The sequence below is a fragment of the Esox lucius genome, chromosome 10 (genome assembly GCF_011004845.1).
Source record: "Esox lucius isolate fEsoLuc1 chromosome 10, fEsoLuc1.pri, whole genome shotgun sequence".
Lineage (NCBI taxonomy): Eukaryota > Metazoa > Chordata > Actinopteri > Esociformes > Esocidae > Esox > Esox lucius.
The window spans coordinates 16,985,997-17,001,799 of NC_047578.1; the positions used below are offsets into that span (position 1 = coordinate 16,985,997).

At 42.0% G+C, this 15,803-nt stretch overlaps 1 long non-coding RNA gene across 3 annotated transcripts; it reads left to right on the top strand.

Annotated features, from left to right (window-relative positions):
* The first annotated feature begins 87 nt into the window (after nt 1–87).
* LOC114839955 lies at nt 88–14,886 on the top strand. Of its 3 annotated transcripts, none has more exons than XR_004576235.1 (4): nt 88–4,344; nt 4,652–6,445; nt 7,476–9,456; nt 13,963–14,886. It is a non-coding gene; the product is annotated as an uncharacterized LOC114839955 (long non-coding RNA). The 3 variants fall into 3 exon arrangements; XR_004576234.1 differs by lacking the exon at nt 13,963–14,886 and adding an exon at nt 12,288–13,952 and having other exon boundaries at nt 7,476–11,980; XR_004576236.1 differs by lacking the exon at nt 13,963–14,886 and adding an exon at nt 12,288–13,952 and having other exon boundaries at nt 88–1,633; nt 7,476–11,980.
* Nucleotides 14,887–15,803: the final 917 nt, after the last annotated feature.

Consider the following 15,803-nt stretch of genomic DNA (forward strand, 5'->3'; position numbering starts at 1 on the left):
GAACCGACCCCCGATGTCCGTCCGCACCGCGTCCAGCCGCCCACTCTCCACTTCCAACCTGAGTGTGAGAGAAGCGACCCTGAATGGCGAAAGATGGGCTCGGTATCACTGAGATAGACGAGAAATTCACCAGGAATCTCAGCAACTTTTGTTTTCATAATTCATACAGTCCAAATGCCGGAGCACAAAACAACACAGGCAACGTGGATGTTTTAATGCATTGAACAGTATACGAATATAAACCAAAGAACGTTTTTTTCAGTTAACTTTCCCAATTTGTGTTTTTAATGAAACCATACAATTGACAGGAGGTTAAACTATAGATTGTCCAATATTATTTGAAGTGATTTGTGTGCACATGGCTTTCACCGTTTAGCTTTGATATTCATTCAAATGTGTAAAAACATACTGTAGCAGTAACACTGAAACCGCCCGTTGTAGGTGGATGCCACTTAGATGTTGAGGTAGAAACATAGGTCCCCGAGTTTTGCCTTATTTTCAGATTTCACTCGGGATGTGAAACACCTTGATTAAGATGATCAAATGAATACTTCATTGCCAGTGAAGGGGAATGCGACGGTTTCCTTTTGCAGTTCAAGTGGTAGTAAGCAAGGACCATTCGGCAGTGCGGAATGTCCGTCCGCACCGGGTCCAGCCCCCCACTCTTCAATGCGTGGTCCACTGCCCGACCCAAAGGCAAGGGGAACACGGTCAGCCAGCTCGTGTCTGAGAGACCCGAAGGCAAGGGGAATGCGAGCAGGAACTCGCTCGTGTCGGGGAGAGATATCACGAGATAGGAGAGAAATTCACTCGGTGTCTCATGAGTCTTTCAGCCACTGATCAACAAGCGACCAACTTTTGTTTTGATAGTAAGTGCAGTCCGAATGTCGGAGGACAAAATAACACAGACAAAGTGGATTCATGTTTTTCTTTTATTAGATAATAGACTATTCCAATATACACCAAAGAACATAAGCACATTTTTTTAAAGCCATTTCACCAATTTGTGTGTTTAATGAAATCAAACAAAAGACAAGAGGTTAAACAATAGATTGTCCTATTTCATTAGAAAATATTTGTGGCCACATAGCATACTCTATTTACAAGTGACAAAAATGTCCATATGTAAAAACGTATTGTTGCAGTAAGGTTCAACCCATCCGTTGTTGAAAACCACTGTAATGTTGAGATTAAAGTCTATGTTCCCAAATAATATCCTCTTCTCATATTTGACTCGGCGCTGGAGTCCTCCTTGTTAACGTTCAAGTTTTCCAATATACACCAAAGAACATAAGCACATTTTTTTTAAAGCCATTTCACCAATTTGTGTGTTTAATGAAATCAAACAAAAGACAAGAGGTTAAACAATAGATTGTCCTATTTCATTAGAAAATATTTGTGGCCACATAGCATACTCTATTTACAAGTGACAAAAATGTCCATATGTAAAAACGTATTGTTGCAGTAAGGTTCAACCCATCCGTTGTTGAAAACCACTGTAATGTTGAGATTAAAGTCTATGTCCCCAAATAATATCCTCTTCTCATATTTGACTCGGCGCTGGAGTCCTCCTTGTTGAAGTTTTACGAACTGATGGTTGAATTCGAACCCAACGTCACGTGGACCACAGAAGGTGGGTGTTTCCTTCTCTGCTGGCGAGGTAGAATACAAGGGAGAGTCCGCTTCGTTGAAACATGCAGCAAGGAGAAGTGCGATGATAGAAATCCACTTCATTGTGCCGGTTGGTAGGCTTGGCTTCAAATCTTCTCTCCTGGTTGCTGGTAAACGCGATGAACTGGTTGTTCTTTTCTCGGATGAAGGTTTTCCGATGAAGGTTTTCCGATGGAGTTTATGAATATATTTTTCGAAGTCCAGTATGTCAAAACAATGTCTAAGATCGATGTCGATTGTCCTTTCTGTGGATATAGCTGATCCTTTCCTCACACTTCTCCGCAGGACTTCAACTTGAGTTTATGTATATATTTTTCGGTTTCCAGTGTTTGTAATGTCGATTGTCCAACCGCGGTCCTTTTCGCCGAAGACTCGGAAGGTTTTCGGTTGGCGTTTATGTTAGAGAGTTGTCGATTTTCCTAGCTCTGTATACAGCCTACCGGTCCTTTCCTCAGACTTCTCCGCAGGACTTCAACTTGAGTTTATGAATATATTTTTCGATTTACAGTATGTAAAAACAATGTTTAGGAGAGATGTCGATTGACCTAGCTCTGTATACAGACTACCTGTCCTTTCCTCAGACTTCTCCGGAGCACTTCAACGTACGTTTTTTAATATGTATTTTCTTCGATTTCAAGTATGTAAAAACGATTTCAAAGATATCTGTCGATTGTCCTAGCTCTGTATAGTCTACGGTCCTCTCCATGGCCCTGACCACTATAGAGACTTTTTCATGAAATCGTGTTGTTTTTTCACACGAACCTCTGGAGTCGACAGAACAATGATATATACCATGTAATCAGTTGTATATGGATTTTGTGTTAATTGATGAAACGTCAAACCAGGTTACCTGAGTCTAAGGCCTCATATTATTATTCTAATTAGTCTATTTGTCTTTGATTCTTTTACATTTGATCTCCAAGAGAGACTGCTGAACAATAAAGTACACAGTTCGGACTTCTGTGTGTGTGCGTCAAGGACGGCGGGTGCATTTTTTATCTGTAGCCTACTCTTGCTCCGGCTCCACTATTATCCCTATGTTCAGTGCAGTGAGTGGTGGTTGTTTTAATTTAATATAAAGGACAGATGGACCTATGGTTAGTTTCAAGTCTCGATTTTCAAAGTTTATTCAGCAAATGCATCGAATAACACAGCGTCATCCTGAACAATGAAATTCTTGTGACATGGCCCACCGAAAGTAAGAACTTCCGAAATATGTCAAGTAAAAATATTGTTCGTGACTCTTGGAAGAGTTTGATAAATCACACCCCCCATCGATTCACTGTACCAATCACATAACGCCACCCATCAGACCACCAATCACATCACGCCACCCAATATTTACCATCAGTGGCTTGGGGACGGACCCAAAGTGATGTGAAACAAGGTGAATGCGAGCAGGAACTCGCTCGTGTCGGGGAGAGATATCACGAGATAGGAGGGAAATTCACTCGGTGTCTCATGAGTCTTTCAGCCACTGATCAACAAGCGACCAACTTTTGTTTTGATAGTAAGTGCAGTCCGAATGTCGGAGGACAAAATAACACAGACAAGGTGGATTCATGTTTTTCCTTTATTAGATAGACTATTCCAATATACACCAAAGAACATAAGCACATTTTTTAAAGTAATTTCCCCAATTTGTGTGTTTAATGAAATCAAACAAAAGACAAGAGGTTAAACAATAGATTGTCCTATTTCATTAGAAAATATTTGTGGCCACATAGCTTACTCTATTTACAAGTGACAAAAATGTCCATATGTAAAAACGTATTGTTGCAGTAAGGTTCAACCCATCCGTTGTTGAAAACCACTGTAATGTTGAGATTAAAGTCTATGTCCCCAAATAATATCCTCTTCTCATATTTGACTCGGCGCTGGAGTCCTCCTTGTTCAAGTTTAACGAATTGATGGTTGAATTCGAACCCAACGTCACGTGAACCATAGAAGGTGGGTGTTTCCTTCTCTGCTGGCGAGGTAGAATTCAAGGGAGAGTCGGCTTCGTTGAAACATACAGCAAGGAAAAGTGCGATGATAGAAATCCACTTCATTGTGCCGGTTGTTAGGCTTGGCTTCAGATCTTGTCTCTATAGTGGTCAGGGCCATGGAGAGGACCGTAGACTATACAGCGCTAGGACAATCGACAGATATCTTTGAAATCGTTTTTACATACTTGAAATCGAAGAATATACATATTAAAAAACTTCCCTAAACTTGGTGGAAGTTTAGGGAAGGGCCCGTCCAGAGATTGGCATAATGGGAAGGCCTAATATCACCGTATAACCATACTATATAAACGTGTGTTTCCGATGCTTGGGAGCCAGTTGTTCTCCAGACCAACATGGGTTGTTACTCTGCAGACATGTGTTGCTTTATGACCTTAATAAAGTCAACTTTTGAATTCACATACTCCTGAGTCTTTTCAGCTTTTTGGCTGGAAAAGGGTAACATTTTCCACAGCACCAGGTATTTCTAGTGCGAGATATTGTCATGCTCTCTCTGTGGTCATATTTATGCACTGTAGTTGCTCCCACAATTTAAAAGGTAGACGAGGTTTAGGTTAATGGAACAGGTGTGACTAGGCCAGAAAGACAGATGAAGTATTTGACAGGCAACCAATGGGACGAAGCACGGAGAGAGCAGATGACTGGAATATGAGAGACTGTTGCGTTTGTGAGTAGTGGTTTGCACGTTCACTATCATACACCACTTCCAACCTGAGTGTGAGAGCACACTCAGTGTAACCACACATTTTTCATTCAAACATTCACAACACAAATAAAGCATTGACTTTAACTTGACCTTCTTTGAAAAAACATTTTAACGTGAATAGTCTCACAAACACACAAAACAACAAAACACCAATGCATTGGTTTTTTTCAGTTAGTTGTCTTGTGTGCACACTTTCTGTGTTAATGGCCATGTACTGTATATGGTAGCGCCTACCGTTTTACATTTATCACTTGGCCTTGGTTCAAAGAAACTGGCCTCAGCTGAAGAGTTTCCAGTCTGCACCGCTCCGCACAACCGCGTCCAGCTGCCCACGATCTCCAATGCGTAATCCACTGCTTGGCACCGACCCCCGATGTCCGTCCGCACCGCGTCCAGCCCCCCACTCTCCTATGCATGGTCTACTGCCCGGAACCGACCCCCGATGTCCGTCCGCACCGCGTCCAGCCGCCCACTCTCCACTTCCAACCTGAGTGTGAGAGCAGCGACCCTGAATGGCGAAAGATGGGCTCGGTATCACTGAGATAGACGAGAAATTCACCAGGAATCTCAGCAACTTTTGTTTTCATAATTCATACAGTCCAAATGCCGGAGCACAAAACAACACAGGCAACGTGGATGTTTTAATGCATTGAACAGTATACGAATATAAACCAAAGAACGTTTTTTTCAGTTAACTTTCCCAATTTGTGTTTTTAATGAAACCATACAATTGACAGGAGGTTAAACTATAGATTGTCCAATATTATTTGAAGTGATTTGTGTGCACATGGCTTTCACCGTTTAGCTTTGATATTCATTCAAATGTGTAAAAACATACTGTAGCAGTAACACTGAAACCGCCCGTTGTAGGTGGATGCCACTTAGATGTTGAGGTAGAAACATAGGTCCCCGAGTTTTGCCTTATTTTCAGATTTCACTCGGGATGTGAAACACCTTGATTAAGATGATCAAATGAATACTTCATTGCCAGTGAAGGGGAATGCGACGGTTTCCTTTTGCAGTTCAAGTGGTAGTAAGCAAGGACCATTCGGCAGTGCGGAATGTCCGTCCGCACCGGGTCCAGCCCCCCACTCTTCAATGCGTGGTCCACTGCCCGACCCAAAGGCAAGGGGAACACGGTCAGCCAGCTCGTGTCTGAGAGACCCGAAGGCAAGGGGAATGCGAGCAGGAACTCGCTCGTGTCGGGGAGAGATATCACGAGATAGGAGAGAAATTCACTCGGTGTCTCATGAGTCTTTCAGCCACTGATCAACAAGCGACCAACTTTTGTTTTGATAGTAAGTGCAGTCCGAATGTCGGAGGACAAAATAACACAGACAAAGTGGATTCATGTTTTTCTTTTATTAGATAATAGACTATTCCAATATACACCAAAGAACATAAGCACATTTTTTTAAAGCCATTTCACCAATTTGTGTGTTTAATGAAATCAAACAAAAGACAAGAGGTTAAACAATAGATTGTCCTATTTCATTAGAAAATATTTGTGGCCACATAGCATACTCTATTTACAAGTGACAAAAATGTCCATATGTAAAAACGTATTGTTGCAGTAAGGTTCAACCCATCCGTTGTTGAAAACCACTGTAATGTTGAGATTAAAGTCTATGTTCCCAAATAATATCCTCTTCTCATATTTGACTCGGCGCTGGAGTCCTCCTTGTTAACGTTCAAGTTTTCCAATATACACCAAAGAACATAAGCACATTTTTTTTAAAGCCATTTCACCAATTTGTGTGTTTAATGAAATCAAACAAAAGACAAGAGGTTAAACAATAGATTGTCCTATTTCATTAGAAAATATTTGTGGCCACATAGCATACTCTATTTACAAGTGACAAAAATGTCCATATGTAAAAACGTATTGTTGCAGTAAGGTTCAACCCATCCGTTGTTGAAAACCACTGTAATGTTGAGATTAAAGTCTATGTCCCCAAATAATATCCTCTTCTCATATTTGACTCGGCGCTGGAGTCCTCCTTGTTGAAGTTTTACGAACTGATGGTTGAATTCGAACCCAACGTCACGTGGACCACAGAAGGTGGGTGTTTCCTTCTCTGCTGGCGAGGTAGAATACAAGGGAGAGTCCGCTTCGTTGAAACATGCAGCAAGGAGAAGTGCGATGATAGAAATCCACTTCATTGTGCCGGTTGGTAGGCTTGGCTTCAGATCTTGTCTCTATAGTGGTCAGGGCCATGGAGAGGACCGTAGACTATACAGCGCTAGGACAATCGACAGATATCTTTGAAATCGTTTTTACATACTTGAAATCGAAGAATATACATATTAAAAAACTTCCCTAAACTTGGTGGAAGTTTAGGGAAGGGCCCGTCCAGAGATTGGCATAATGGGAAGGCCTAATATCACCGTATAACCATACTATATAAACGTGTGTTTCCGATGCTTGGGAGCCAGTTGTTCTCCAGACCAACATGGGTTGTTACTCTGCAGACATGTGTTGCTTTATGACCTTAATAAAGTCAACTTTTGAATTCACATACTCCTGAGTCTTTTCAGCTTTTTGGCTGGAAAAGGGTAACATTTTCCACAGCACCAGGTATTTCTAGTGCGAGATATTGTCATGCTCTCTCTGTGGTCATATTTATGCACTGTAGTTGCTCCCACAATTTAAAAGGTAGACGAGGTTTAGGTTAATGGAACAGGTGTGACTAGGCCAGAAAGACAGATGAAGTATTTGACAGGCAACCAATGGGACGAAGCACGGAGAGAGCAGATGACTGGAATATGAGAGACTGTTGCGTTTGTGAGTAGTGGTTTGCACGTTCACTATCATACACCACTTCCAACCTGAGTGTGAGAGCACACTCAGTGTAACCACACATTTTTCATTCAAACATTCACAACACAAATAAAGCATTGACTTTAACTTGACCTTCTTTGAAAAAACATTTTAACGTGAATAGTCTCACAAACACACAAAACAACAAAACACCAATGCATTGGTTTTTTTCAGTTAGTTGTCTTGTGTGCACACTTTCTGTGTTAATGGCCATGTACTGTATATGGTAGCGCCTACCGTTTTACATTTATCACTTGGCCTTGGTTCAAAGAAACTGGCCTCAGCTGAAGAGTTTCCAGTCTGCACCGCTCCGCACAACCGCGTCCAGCTGCCCACGATCTCCAATGCGTAATCCACTGCTTGGCACCGACCCCCGATGTCCGTCCGCACCGCGTCCAGCCCCCCACTCTCCTATGCATGGTCTACTGCCCGGAACCGACCCCCGATGTCCGTCCGCACCGCGTCCAGCCGCCCACTCTCCACTTCCAACCTGAGTGTGAGAGCAGCGACCCTGAATGGCGAAAGATGGGCTCGGTATCACTGAGATAGACGAGAAATTCACCAGGAATCTCAGCAACTTTTGTTTTCATAATTCATACAGTCCAAATGCCGGAGCACAAAACAACACAGGCAACGTGGATGTTTTAATGCATTGAACAGTATACGAATATAAACCAAAGAACGTTTTTTTCAGTTAACTTTCCCAATTTGTGTTTTTAATGAAACCATACAATTGACAGGAGGTTAAACTATAGATTGTCCAATATTATTTGAAGTGATTTGTGTGCACATGGCTTTCACCGTTTAGCTTTGATATTCATTCAAATGTGTAAAAACATACTGTAGCAGTAACACTGAAACCGCCCGTTGTAGGTGGATGCCACTTAGATGTTGAGGTAGAAACATAGGTCCCCGAGTTTTGCCTTATTTTCAGATTTCACTCGGGATGTGAAACACCTTGATTAAGATGATCAAATGAATACTTCATTGCCAGTGAAGGGGAATGCGACGGTTTCCTTTTGCAGTTCAAGTGGTAGTAAGCAAGGACCATTCGGCAGTGCGGAATGTCCGTCCGCACCGGGTCCAGCCCCCCACTCTTCAATGCGTGGTCCACTGCCCGACCCAAAGGCAAGGGGAACACGGTCAGCCAGCTCGTGTCTGAGAGACCCGAAGGCAAGGGGAATGCGAGCAGGAACTCGCTCGTGTCGGGGAGAGATATCACGAGATAGGAGAGAAATTCACTCGGTGTCTCATGAGTCTTTCAGCCACTGATCAACAAGCGACCAACTTTTGTTTTGATAGTAAGTGCAGTCCGAATGTCGGAGGACAAAATAACACAGACAAAGTGGATTCATGTTTTTCTTTTATTAGATAATAGACTATTCCAATATACACCAAAGAACATAAGCACATTTTTTTAAAGCCATTTCACCAATTTGTGTGTTTAATGAAATCAAACAAAAGACAAGAGGTTAAACAATAGATTGTCCTATTTCATTAGAAAATATTTGTGGCCACATAGCATACTCTATTTACAAGTGACAAAAATGTCCATATGTAAAAACGTATTGTTGCAGTAAGGTTCAACCCATCCGTTGTTGAAAACCACTGTAATGTTGAGATTAAAGTCTATGTTCCCAAATAATATCCTCTTCTCATATTTGACTCGGCGCTGGAGTCCTCCTTGTTAACGTTCAAGTTTTCCAATATACACCAAAGAACATAAGCACATTTTTTTTAAAGCCATTTCACCAATTTGTGTGTTTAATGAAATCAAACAAAAGACAAGAGGTTAAACAATAGATTGTCCTATTTCATTAGAAAATATTTGTGGCCACATAGCATACTCTATTTACAAGTGACAAAAATGTCCATATGTAAAAACGTATTGTTGCAGTAAGGTTCAACCCATCCGTTGTTGAAAACCACTGTAATGTTGAGATTAAAGTCTATGTCCCCAAATAATATCCTCTTCTCATATTTGACTCGGCGCTGGAGTCCTCCTTGTTGAAGTTTTACGAACTGATGGTTGAATTCGAACCCAACGTCACGTGGACCACAGAAGGTGGGTGTTTCCTTCTCTGCTGGCGAGGTAGAATACAAGGGAGAGTCCGCTTCGTTGAAACATGCAGCAAGGAGAAGTGCGATGATAGAAATCCACTTCATTGTGCCGGTTGGTAGGCTTGGCTTCAAATCTTCTCTCCTGGTTGCTGGTAAACGCGATGAACTGGTTGTTCTTTTCTCGGATGAAGGTTTTCCGATGAAGGTTTTCCGATGGAGTTTATGAATATATTTTTCGAAGTCCAGTATGTCAAAACAATGTCTAAGATCGATGTCGATTGTCCTTTCTGTGGATATAGCTGATCCTTTCCTCACACTTCTCCGCAGGACTTCAACTTGAGTTTATGTATATATTTTTCGGTTTCCAGTGTTTGTAATGTCGATTGTCCAACCGCGGTCCTTTTCGCCGAAGACTCGGAAGGTTTTCGGTTGGCGTTTATGTTAGAGAGTTGTCGATTTTCCTAGCTCTGTATACAGCCTACCGGTCCTTTCCTCAGACTTCTCCGCAGGACTTCAACTTGAGTTTATGAATATATTTTTCGATTTACAGTATGTAAAAACAATGTTTAGGAGAGATGTCGATTGACCTAGCTCTGTATACAGACTACCTGTCCTTTCCTCAGACTTCTCCGGAGCACTTCAACGTACGTTTTTTAATATGTATTTTCTTCGATTTCAAGTATGTAAAAACGATTTCAAAGATATCTGTCGATTGTCCTAGCTCTGTATAGTCTACGGTCCTCTCCATGGCCCTGACCACTATAGAGACTTTTTCATGAAATCGTGTTGTTTTTTCACACGAACCTCTGGAGTCGACAGAACAATGATATATACCATGTAATCAGTTGTATATGGATTTTGTGTTAATTGATGAAACGTCAAACCAGGTTACCTGAGTCTAAGGCCTCATATTATTATTCTAATTAGTCTATTTGTCTTTGATTCTTTTACATTTGATCTCCAAGAGAGACTGCTGAACAATAAAGTACACAGTTCGGACTTCTGTGTGTGTGCGTCAAGGACGGCGGGTGCATTTTTTATCTGTAGCCTACTCTTGCTCCGGCTCCACTATTATCCCTATGTTCAGTGCAGTGAGTGGTGGTTGTTTTAATTTAATATAAAGGACAGATGGACCTATGGTTAGTTTCAAGTCTCGATTTTCAAAGTTTATTCAGCAAATGCATCGAATAACACAGCGTCATCCTGAACAATGAAATTCTTGTGACATGGCCCACCGAAAGTAAGAACTTCCGAAATATGTCAAGTAAAAATATTGTTCGTGACTCTTGGAAGAGTTTGATAAATCACACCCCCCATCGATTCACTGTACCAATCACATAACGCCACCCATCAGACCACCAATCACATCACGCCACCCAATATTTACCATCAGTGGCTTGGGGACGGACCCAAAGTGATGTGAAACAAGGTGAATGCGAGCAGGAACTCGCTCGTGTCGGGGAGAGATATCACGAGATAGGAGGGAAATTCACTCGGTGTCTCATGAGTCTTTCAGCCACTGATCAACAAGCGACCAACTTTTGTTTTGATAGTAAGTGCAGTCCGAATGTCGGAGGACAAAATAACACAGACAAGGTGGATTCATGTTTTTCCTTTATTAGATAGACTATTCCAATATACACCAAAGAACATAAGCACATTTTTTAAAGTAATTTCCCCAATTTGTGTGTTTAATGAAATCAAACAAAAGACAAGAGGTTAAACAATAGATTGTCCTATTTCATTAGAAAATATTTGTGGCCACATAGCTTACTCTATTTACAAGTGACAAAAATGTCCATATGTAAAAACGTATTGTTGCAGTAAGGTTCAACCCATCCGTTGTTGAAAACCACTGTAATGTTGAGATTAAAGTCTATGTCCCCAAATAATATCCTCTTCTCATATTTGACTCGGCGCTGGAGTCCTCCTTGTTCAAGTTTAACGAATTGATGGTTGAATTCGAACCCAACGTCACGTGAACCATAGAAGGTGGGTGTTTCCTTCTCTGCTGGCGAGGTAGAATTCAAGGGAGAGTCGGCTTCGTTGAAACATACAGCAAGGAAAAGTGCGATGATAGAAATCCACTTCATTGTGCCGGTTGTTAGGCTTGGCTTCAGATCTTGTCTCTATAGTGGTCAGGGCCATGGAGAGGACCGTAGACTATACAGCGCTAGGACAATCGACAGATATCTTTGAAATCGTTTTTACATACTTGAAATCGAAGAATATACATATTAAAAAACTTCCCTAAACTTGGTGGAAGTTTAGGGAAGGGCCCGTCCAGAGATTGGCATAATGGGAAGGCCTAATATCACCGTATAACCATACTATATAAACGTGTGTTTCCGATGCTTGGGAGCCAGTTGTTCTCCAGACCAACATGGGTTGTTACTCTGCAGACATGTGTTGCTTTATGACCTTAATAAAGTCAACTTTTGAATTCACATACTCCTGAGTCTTTTCAGCTTTTTGGCTGGAAAAGGGTAACATTTTCCACAGCACCAGGTATTTCTAGTGCGAGATATTGTCATGCTCTCTCTGTGGTCATATTTATGCACTGTAGTTGCTCCCACAATTTAAAAGGTAGACGAGGTTTAGGTTAATGGAACAGGTGTGACTAGGCCAGAAAGACAGATGAAGTATTTGACAGGCAACCAATGGGACGAAGCACGGAGAGAGCAGATGACTGGAATATGAGAGACTGTTGCGTTTGTGAGTAGTGGTTTGCACGTTCACTATCATACACCACTTCCAACCTGAGTGTGAGAGCACACTCAGTGTAACCACACATTTTTCATTCAAACATTCACAACACAAATAAAGCATTGACTTTAACTTGACCTTCTTTGAAAAAACATTTTAACGTGAATAGTCTCACAAACACACAAAACAACAAAACACCAATGCATTGGTTTTTTTCAGTTAGTTGTCTTGTGTGCACACTTTCTGTGTTAATGGCCATGTACTGTATATGGTAGCGCCTACCGTTTTACATTTATCACTTGGCCTTGGTTCAAAGAAACTGGCCTCAGCTGAAGAGTTTCCAGTCTGCACCGCTCCGCACAACCGCGTCCAGCTGCCCACGATCTCCAATGCGTAATCCACTGCTTGGCACCGACCCCCGATGTCCGTCCGCACCGCGTCCAGCCCCCCACTCTCCTATGCATGGTCTACTGCCCGGAACCGACCCCCGATGTCCGTCCGCACCGCGTCCAGCCGCCCACTCTCCACTTCCAACCTGAGTGTGAGAGCAGCGACCCTGAATGGCGAAAGATGGGCTCGGTATCACTGAGATAGACGAGAAATTCACCAGGAATCTCAGCAACTTTTGTTTTCATAATTCATACAGTCCAAATGCCGGAGCACAAAACAACACAGGCAACGTGGATGTTTTAATGCATTGAACAGTATACGAATATAAACCAAAGAACGTTTTTTTCAGTTAACTTTCCCAATTTGTGTTTTTAATGAAACCATACAATTGACAGGAGGTTAAACTATAGATTGTCCAATATTATTTGAAGTGATTTGTGTGCACATGGCTTTCACCGTTTAGCTTTGATATTCATTCAAATGTGTAAAAACATACTGTAGCAGTAACACTGAAACCGCCCGTTGTAGGTGGATGCCACTTAGATGTTGAGGTAGAAACATAGGTCCCCGAGTTTTGCCTTATTTTCAGATTTCACTCGGGATGTGAAACACCTTGATTAAGATGATCAAATGAATACTTCATTGCCAGTGAAGGGGAATGCGACGGTTTCCTTTTGCAGTTCAAGTGGTAGTAAGCAAGGACCATTCGGCAGTGCGGAATGTCCGTCCGCACCGGGTCCAGCCCCCCACTCTTCAATGCGTGGTCCACTGCCCGACCCAAAGGCAAGGGGAACACGGTCAGCCAGCTCGTGTCTGAGAGACCCGAAGGCAAGGGGAATGCGAGCAGGAACTCGCTCGTGTCGGGGAGAGATATCACGAGATAGGAGAGAAATTCACTCGGTGTCTCATGAGTCTTTCAGCCACTGATCAACAAGCGACCAACTTTTGTTTTGATAGTAAGTGCAGTCCGAATGTCGGAGGACAAAATAACACAGACAAAGTGGATTCATGTTTTTCTTTTATTAGATAATAGACTATTCCAATATACACCAAAGAACATAAGCACATTTTTTTAAAGCCATTTCACCAATTTGTGTGTTTAATGAAATCAAACAAAAGACAAGAGGTTAAACTATAGATTGTCCTATTTCATTAGGAAATATTTGTGGCCACATAGCATACTCTATTTACAAGTGACAAAAATGTCCATATGTAAAAACGTATTGTTGCAGTAAGGTTCAACCCATCCGTTGTTGAAAACCACTGTAATGTTGAGATTAAAGTCTATGTCCCCAAATAATATCCTCTTCTCATATTTGACTCGGCGCTGGAGTCCTCCTTGTTGAAGTTTTACGAACTGATGGTTGAATTCGAACCCAACGTCACGTGAACCACAGAAGGTGGGTGTTTCCTTCTCTGCTGGCGAGGTAGAATACAAGGGAGAGTCCGCATCGTTGAAACATGCAGCAAGGAGAAGTGCGATGATAGAAATCCACTTCATTGTGCCGGTTGGTAGGCTTGGCTTCAAATCTTCTCTCCTGGTTGCTGGTAAACGCGATGAACTGGTTGTTCTTTTCTCGGATGAAGCTTTTCCGATGAAGGTTTTCCGATGGAGTTTATGAATATATTTTTCGAAGTCCAGTATGTCAAAACAATGTCTAAGATCGATGTCGATTGTCCTTTCTGTGGATATAGCTGATCCTTTCCTCACACTTCTCCGCAGGACTTCAACTTGAGTTTATGTATATATTTTTCGATTTACAGTATGTAAAAACAATGTTTAGGAGAGATGTCGATTGACCTAGCTCTGTATACAGACTACCTGTCCTTTCCTCAGACTTCTCCGGAGCACTTCAACGTACGTTTTTTAATATGTATTTTCTTCGATTTCAAGGATGTAAAAACGATTTCAAAGATATCTGTCGATTGTCCTATTTCTGTATAGTCTACGGTCCTCTCCATGGCCATGACCACTATAGAGACTTTTTCATGAAATCGTGTTGTTTTTTCACATGAACCTCTGGAGTCGACAGAACAATGATATATACCATGTAATCAGTTGTATATGGATTTTGTGTTAATTGATGAAACGTCAAACCAGGTTACCTGAGTCTAAGGCCTCATATTATTATTCTAATTAGTCTATTTGTCTTTGATTCTTTTACATTTGATCTCCAAGAGAGACTGCTGAACAATAAAATACACAGTTCGGACTTCAGTGTGTGTGCGTCAAGGACGGCGGGTGCATTTTTTATCTGTAGCCTACTCTTGCTCCGGCTCCACTATTATCCCTATGTTCAGTGCAGTGAGTGGTGGTTGTTTTAATTTAATATAAAGGACAGATGGACCTATGGTTAGTTTCAAGTCTCGATTTTCAAAGTTTATTCAGCAAATGCATCGAATAACACAGCGTCATCCTGAACAATGAAATTCTTGTGCCCACGGAAAGTAAGAACTTCCGAAATATGTCAAGTAAAAATATTGTTCGTGACTCTTTCACCGTTTAGCTTTGATATTCATTTAAATGTGTAAAAACATACATGTCGGAGGACAAAATAACAGACAAAGTGGATTCATGTTTTTCCTTTATTAGATATATCTGGTAAACGCGGTGAACTGGTTGTCCTTTTCTCCGACTTCTCCGCAGGACTTCAACTTGAGTTTATTAATATATTTTTCGATTTCCAGCATGTAAAAACAATGTTAAAGAGAGCTGTCGATTGATCTATAGCTCTGTATACAGCCTACCAGTCCTTTCCCCAGACTTAGCTAAGCAAGTGTACAACAGTTTTTCAATAAAGGTGACATTTTGTATTCATGAAAGCACAAAATGGGTGACGTTTGACCAGGAGGACTGAGGAGAAGGACGAACAGAGTTTCTGGGGAGGAATAATAATGTTCCTAATATGGATGCTGTAAACACCATATTCACTAACTGTCCTGTACGTGTGTTTGAGTTTCTCCTCAGGTTGCTTTTCTCTTAAAATGTCTAAAGGGGAAATCCTCTTGTTCCACTTACGAGTCATCCAGCCGGGGTTGAGCTCCTTCGATGATGTTGTGGAAGACCACCAGGGGCCAATTGTTTCCTGTCCTTGCACTCACTCACGTCCGCCTCCATGTGCAGCGTGCTCAGCAGTACCACATTATTGCTTTTCTTGGACATGTAGGACACTAGAGTGGTGCTTGGCATGAATGCGAACCTGGACGAGAACACTTCTCGGCCCTTGGTAGCGAGCAGTGCGGCAGGGAGCTCGGGCTTGTTCTTGTGAACCGTGCCCACCATCGTGATCTCCCTGGCCAGGAGCTGCTGTCCGAGTTCATAGGAGGTGATGAAATTGTCGCACGTAGAGTTGTGCCCCCTGAGCCCCTCTGTCACATCAAGCACCACCCGCATGCCCTGGTTCTTCTCCGGCCCTCCCACGGCCGGCTTCCTGGTGTACAC